This window comes from Syngnathus leptorhynchus, chromosome 3 (assembly GCF_054491065.1).
Source record: "Syngnathus leptorhynchus isolate UIUO chromosome 3, UIUO_Slep, whole genome shotgun sequence".
In the NCBI taxonomy this organism is placed as follows: domain Eukaryota; kingdom Metazoa; phylum Chordata; class Actinopteri; order Syngnathiformes; family Syngnathidae; genus Syngnathus; species Syngnathus leptorhynchus.
The window spans coordinates 13,739,493-13,746,407 of NC_141197.1; the positions used below are offsets into that span (position 1 = coordinate 13,739,493).

Below are 6,915 nucleotides of genomic sequence, written 5' to 3' on the forward strand. Positions count from 1 at the left end.
AAAGGTTTCACCACAACATAATCCATAAAAGCCTACCGCAAATATTCTTCATCAAAATAAAACCATACAAGTATGTTTTCACAGCCATCGTTCTGTCATATTCGTACATATTTTATTTTGATATGTTCAAACAGACAATCAGCACCAGCCATTTTTTCTTAACGTATTGCGTTCTTCTCAGACAAAGCATACATGATGTTCATCTTGAAACAAAGTTAGTGAGGTCATCATTCTTAAAATCCTTGAAGAATTATTGTTGTTTTGTGAGTTTTGCTATTCAAAAACACCTACGACTGAGCTGAAAGAACCATAAAAGTTAAGACTTAATTAGTGACAAAATATTGCAAGACATGTAAGCTCAACACTCAAAATGAAATATTGTCAACACACGGTACTTGAAAACAGAGGACTGTGATGGCTTCAGCTTTCCTCTTCAGTGTCTCGTGTCTTCATTTTATTTCAATACAATGTGAATACATCTGTGGGCTACAAGGACAGTGCTGGCAGTGTTTGCAGACATGCATTAAGGACTGATAATAATTACGTTTTTTTTTTTTAATGACTTTCTCGCCAGAAACATTTTACAGGATAAGCAGAACACAGAGAATTTAAATGATCTTTGAACATGTTAAAATCATCACAAAATGGACGTCTCACATATCATAAAAATCCCCCAATATTCCAAGCAGTATATTATTATATTTTGAAGTATAAACAAAATCCAAAAGATATTTATTTTTGTTAACTATTATGGCTTTGTCACAAATAAAATATTCCTCTTAAATACTTGATGAACCACTACTCTTCATTGCTCTCATTGTTCCTTTAAAGCACTGGGAATGAACAGTCCTGGCTTCCATTAGAGGTGAAAATAGTCTTTTGTCAAATTTTAATGTGTAATCTAACATGGGTCAATAAACCATCATAGACGATCACAATGAGTTGGCTAAGTAACCTTATTTACCTCCTCGGAAGCGTACGGCAATCGTGTTCTGATCATCAGAAAGCAATTTACACTCATCTACGAAACAGCAAGTCAATGAGTAAAAAGTCATTGTGTAGGCTAATGGGAAAAGGCAGATATTGATAAAGGCTTTCACAAAATTGGAAAGTGAAAGCATTTTACATGCTGCTTATTATGTTGACTTTTGTGAATAGTCAACAAATGAAGCAGCATGACATTTACTTGGAAGGTCTAATGAAGCCACTATCGAAACAAACGTTCAAACAGTTGCTGTCACCTTTTCCGAGATGAAATCAATAGCAATTCCCATTTGCCGCAAAGCAACGCACTACAGCTATCTCCATGTGATTTTATCGTCTTAGACAATTTTCAAATATATTTAGAAGACACCTTTGAAATGCCAGTTTGGAGCGATGGCCTTGGTGAATGTCGCACGACTTATAATCCAGACTTGTTATCTATATGGGCCTTTTGCCGTTGCCACTAAAGACACTAAAGCCTTCCCTGAGTCTTCCTAACAAGATTTTAGTAGGTTATGGACACAGCTTGGGAAATCTGGACCTAACCCTGCTTCCAATGCGTTTGATCATTTTTGCACTCGACCGAATTTCTGACAGGCCAGACATTCATCTGATCTCAGTCAAACGCTCCTAAATCTCCCCAGTAGACCACACGAATAACTTTGCTGTTTCCAGAGCGAGTCAGCTGAACTAAACACAAGCTTGAAACGAGCTTTCCTTGCAAATGGTTGCATTCAACAGAACATCCTTTCTATAAGTTAGTGAAAATATTCTTTGCAAGGGAAACTAAATAGCATATTAGCTCAATTTATGCGTATTCATGAATATGTTCCGTAAGGAGCTTTGTTATGGCAACAGCTGTTGTGAACGCGCTATATAAAGATGGATTGGATAGGATTCATAGTTAATCATATTCATCTATGTACTCACATTTATTTGACAACAACAATGATTTAACAAGAAAGGAAACAAAAACCAGAAGGCAACACGATTAAAAATCGCTGGAAGTAGTTCAATTTTTAGAATCTAATTCTATAACTTTCCAAGAAAAATCACAGCGTCCCATTACCGGTCAGCTGCTTTGAGATGAGCTACACATGGACAAACTGGTTCTACACTTGCCTCGTAAGAATCAGGACTGCAGTCGTCACTGGATGGCCTAAGGTCAGCGAGGTCTATACAATATAAGAGCTGCTCCTCAGCCGACTGAACCAGACCAGAAGATGGGAAAAGGGTAAAATTGGGGTGGACTGAGGACAAGATTCAAAAGCGTAAAAACAGAGGGCGTACGCAGAGAAAGAAATAGGGAGTTAAATTGACTTTGAGGAGGTTCAACTTCAGTCTCTGCCCAGAAGAGTTATTACGAAGGGGGAGAAGGGGCGCAGACATTTTATGAAATAACAACAGGCATGGAAAGGTGAGGACCCTCTTTTATTCCTGACCTAATAAGTGAATTCTTTTCAATATTCAAAATCTAAACATTAAGTAAAATATGACTGAATATCCCATATTTTATTTTTTTGGTGTATATTCTCTCACTGTCTCTCAAAATTGTTCTTTTGACCAAAACCGATGACAAACTCAAGATCGTTGTCAGTTAAAAAAAAAAAAAAATCAAGACTGTTCGATCCACGATAATATGAAAGTAGAAGAAAGGCTTTACGTATTTTTTATGGTGACAAATGACTAACCTATACGTCATACAACTGGAAGCACAGCTGTGGCCATATGATTTATTTATTACTTATTGCAAAAGCACCGATTATCACACCCCAAAACGACCAAGTAAACCTCTTGCACACGCATGTATGATTTATATATCTGAATGTTCAAGGATGACCATACATTCGCCCGGGAAAAGAGGATTCAAGTCAAATGGGATCATTCCTCTTCATCCAAAGTTAGTCATGCTTTCATACAAGGTTATGCCAAGCCCTGACACGACTGACCTGGTTCCTTTTCATAGCTCCGCTTCTTTTCTGACTGCCAGTGAATTGAGCAGCATACCTGAGCCACAGATATATAATATATAAACCGTGTATCACAACGACACAAAGGCCGGTGTGATCTCCACACTCAACTGCATATTTTGCACTTTTGACACTGCCGGCCCAAAATATAAACGACCTTGACCGAATGTTCTTCCACAAACTTGGCTGTTCTCATTCCAGCATTTCAAAATATAATGGAATTGCTGTTTGGGGAGAGGAACTGGATTGCTTTTTATTGTATCACATTTTTTATTCTTTTCAAAAAAAGGACTATCCACAAGTCGCAGAGTGAAATTGAAATCGATTAATGGTTTTGTTGTCTGATAACGCCACAAGCGGTTGCTTGCCTCGCATTTAGTGGTGACGTATTTTTGTTTAGAAAATTATACTAACACAAATATGTGTCATGTTGCTACTGTGAAGTCAGTTTATTCATACAGCCCTTAATCACAGAAACATCTGAAACGGCTTTACATGCCCACAACTGGCAAATATTAATGACATTCTGATCTTAACCCACAGGAGGTCAAGGGAAACAAAAAAAAAAATCATTGAGAAGGCGCCTCAGATGGGAATCCCTCTTTAATGACATATCGCCCAATATTTGGATTAATGAATGAATTAAAAAGACTTAAATGCAAAAAGCGTATCCACACCTTTTCAATATCATTTTAAGCTCTAATTGGATCATAAATTACAAGAGGTCAAGACGTGTGTCACGTCACATGCTGCTGTGCTAAAGTTACATCTCCTGCGCAAGTCAACTTTTAATAACACAGTGCTCGGCAAGACGACTCGACCCTCAGCTGTGTCTGACAGGACTGTCAGCTTTGTATGGTAGACCTGTGCCCTACTCAATAGATCATTCTCTGACACCTCATTGAGCTTTTGTGGGAGGAACATTATGACAGATGAGATCGTTTGCAAATGCAACTGCCATATCAAGCGACTGCCAGTGGTCAAAAATGAATTATGGCATTCATAGTAGTGCTCAAATAATTCATGCTAGCACAATTTCACCTACTGTGTGTTTCTACATACGCTTCATTATTCGAATACCGCAGCAACCAGATAGTCCATGTTTAAATACTTCATGTATTTTCTCAGTCTGTTCACGAACACTGCAGACACATTTGCTTCAGGAAAGCCCCATTCAAATCGGTTGAGCTGGATTTTTGTTGGTGGAAAATGGAAAGCTAAATAATTTGGGACTCTTTCAGTGATGTTGAAAAAGAATAATAAGTACAAATGGTGTATCTTGACAGTCTAATACAGTTGCCCAAATAAACACAGATGCGCATGCAAAACATGGCCGTGTGAAGCCAGAAGCGTGTAAACTCAAATTGAACTTCCAGCCTGGGTGAATAAGAGATGCATTTCCATTTGATTACTCGTTTTCATCGTATACCTTTTTCCCCAGGTTACAATAATAGACTGTGGGACTACCACTTTCCTTTTTTTGCTTTAACAATACCTTGGATATTAATGTTGTACAGAGCCTAAGATCAAAGCCCTTGTTTGGCATGCACAAACTTATAACCAATAAAGCTGATTCTGAAGACAAGTATATAGTTTAGCATCGCTTGCATCAAATTATTATTTTTGAGCATATTTTAGCACTGATGCCTCCGTCTTCTAGTTTTACGCCAATTTAAATTTAGAATATCATTTCATGTCAAGGTCTCACAGGTTATAGGATCATACCTTATTTTCAAGATCATTATCAAGTCACTGATCAAGAACTGAGATTTAGAATTCAAGCACTATGCGTAGGGGAACAAAGGAGGAGGAAGGCGCAAACACGATGTCAACTATGGAAAGGCAAGATACTGCTCGGAAGATTATTCTGCTTAAAGTGGGATCAAAACAGAAAATTCAGAGAGAGATTACCCCTAAAACACTGTTAGCAAAGAGGTGTAACTGCTGCGGAAAAATGAGCGTCAAGTCAATTTAGGAGACTAAAAAGATCAGATAAGCATCACAGTGTCCAAGAGTGAACAAAAAAACCCAAATCTGCCTCTGAGTTCCTGATAAGAAGCTTCAAAGCACTTTTGTCTTATTTTTTGAAAACAGTTGGACACACCAAGTTATTATTTCTCTCACACTGGGCTTTAGCTGAATTCAAACAAGACAAGACAATAAGCAATTGCGATCTACCTATGTGATATCTGACTAATAGCACGACATGTAAAATGAATGCGTGACAAAACTGGGAACACCTATTGTGATGGTGCAGAGACTTCCTTTACTTCGTCTGATAACAAAGAAGGCAGCAAATAAGATCTTCAAGCTCAAAGACGGAGAAAGACAAAAAGAAATGAGTCATTGGAAGAGCAGGCAAAAGCATGAAACCCCATGCCATTACAGAAATGGTCACTGTGTGCAATATTCAAATGTGATTCCGCTACAAAGTGAACAAAGAGTCACCAAGGGACTTGATGAATTTTGCAGATGACAGAATGGAAATTATGCTTATACCTGCTTTTAATCATAAATATAACATTTCCAGAGCCCTGACTGACTTTAAACATTAGCATTTAGGCTGCTGAGTCTGTTATCATGTTTGGTCAGGTGGAAATAAATAGATACAATTGCATATGAACAACTTGAAGTCTTTCATCAACTTAATGTTCATGATGGACTGATTTTTTTTTCAGGGACGATTTTTGTCACCTGCCTGTCATACCGCAGCTCGCTCTCTCATTCTTGGCTCATCGTTGTGTAAATTCCAAACTCTTCCATGTGGGAGATTTTGAAATTATGAGCTTAGGGCAGCATATGTCATATATAAAGCGTCTACTTGTAAATCAACAGGAGCAGTGAATGCCTCCTGCAGTAAGCACTTATTTGGTGTTAAAATGACCAGGAGGAGCCTCTGGAGAATTTTTTTAAAAATCCAACGAAGTTAAGTTTAAAATTTCCTTCACGCGCCTACTCCCTCCTTGTCAGATGAAAAGGTTGTTCAAGAGTAAACAGTAAGCTGTGATTCTTAACATACAGCCCATATGGTTCCTAATTATAGCTTGGCTCTGAACAATTCCGTCAGCTCAAACCAAAGCCAGGCAGGCGCAGCTACCTTGTTGCTATTCTGACCTTTTTGTAGATCTGAGAGGCATCAGCTGTGTTATGACAGTGCCCTCAGTGACATTACCGTTGTGACGTGAACTCACTGGCACGGGAGCAGGACTCCTATGGCTGCAAAATAAGAAGGGCCCTATTGTGGCACACACAAATTTTGAGACAGCGTCCATTAATGACTAAGAGAACATTTTGGACCGAATTTCAAATGACCTTCCTACTTCACGTTAAAGCTAAAAACTTACTGCGTGTAATTATTATGTGACTGCTTTCAAGCTGAAGGTGTGTGCGTGTGTAGGGTACCTCCATGCCGACCATATGGCCAGCTGATTATGCGCTTGCAGCACATCCTAATGAGGGTCCATACCTGACAGAGACATTCTTTTCAGTATGCAACGACAGACGTGCACAGCAGCATTAAGGTGTGCGTCCGCGTCTTCACACATTTAATCACATATGATGATGCTAAATTGACATTGCCTGATAAGAAACACCAAAGTGAAATTTAAATGAACAAATTCAATTGGATTTTTTATATTACTTCATCACACTCCACTGTGGAAATGTCTGGTTTGCCGGGAGCCCGAGCCACAGCTCTGTAGTGACACCCAGTGGAAACAACCACGTATGAGACTTGACCTACAAGGTGAATGTTTTTCTCTTGGGCGGTGGAACATAATCCCTTAACCAATTATTTGAAACAATTGCTCTCATTAATGTTAATTGTTAATTTATAATAAAAATACATACATTACGTGAGGCCTGCTGACTTATTAAAAGCACCAACCTGCAGCTCATTGTGTATTTAAGGTGGGGCCTCACTTATTGTGTCTATTGCCACACCGACAAAGAGCAATGTTAA

The 6,915-nt window shown here is 38.5% G+C and overlaps 1 protein-coding gene across 2 annotated transcripts in view; it reads right to left on the reverse strand.

The window, feature by feature from the left end:
- Positions 1-6,915, reverse strand: part of LOC147059371 (CUB and sushi domain-containing protein 1-like) — a 280,490-nt gene that overhangs the window by 261,786 nt on the left and 11,789 nt on the right. The window lies entirely within an intron of this gene.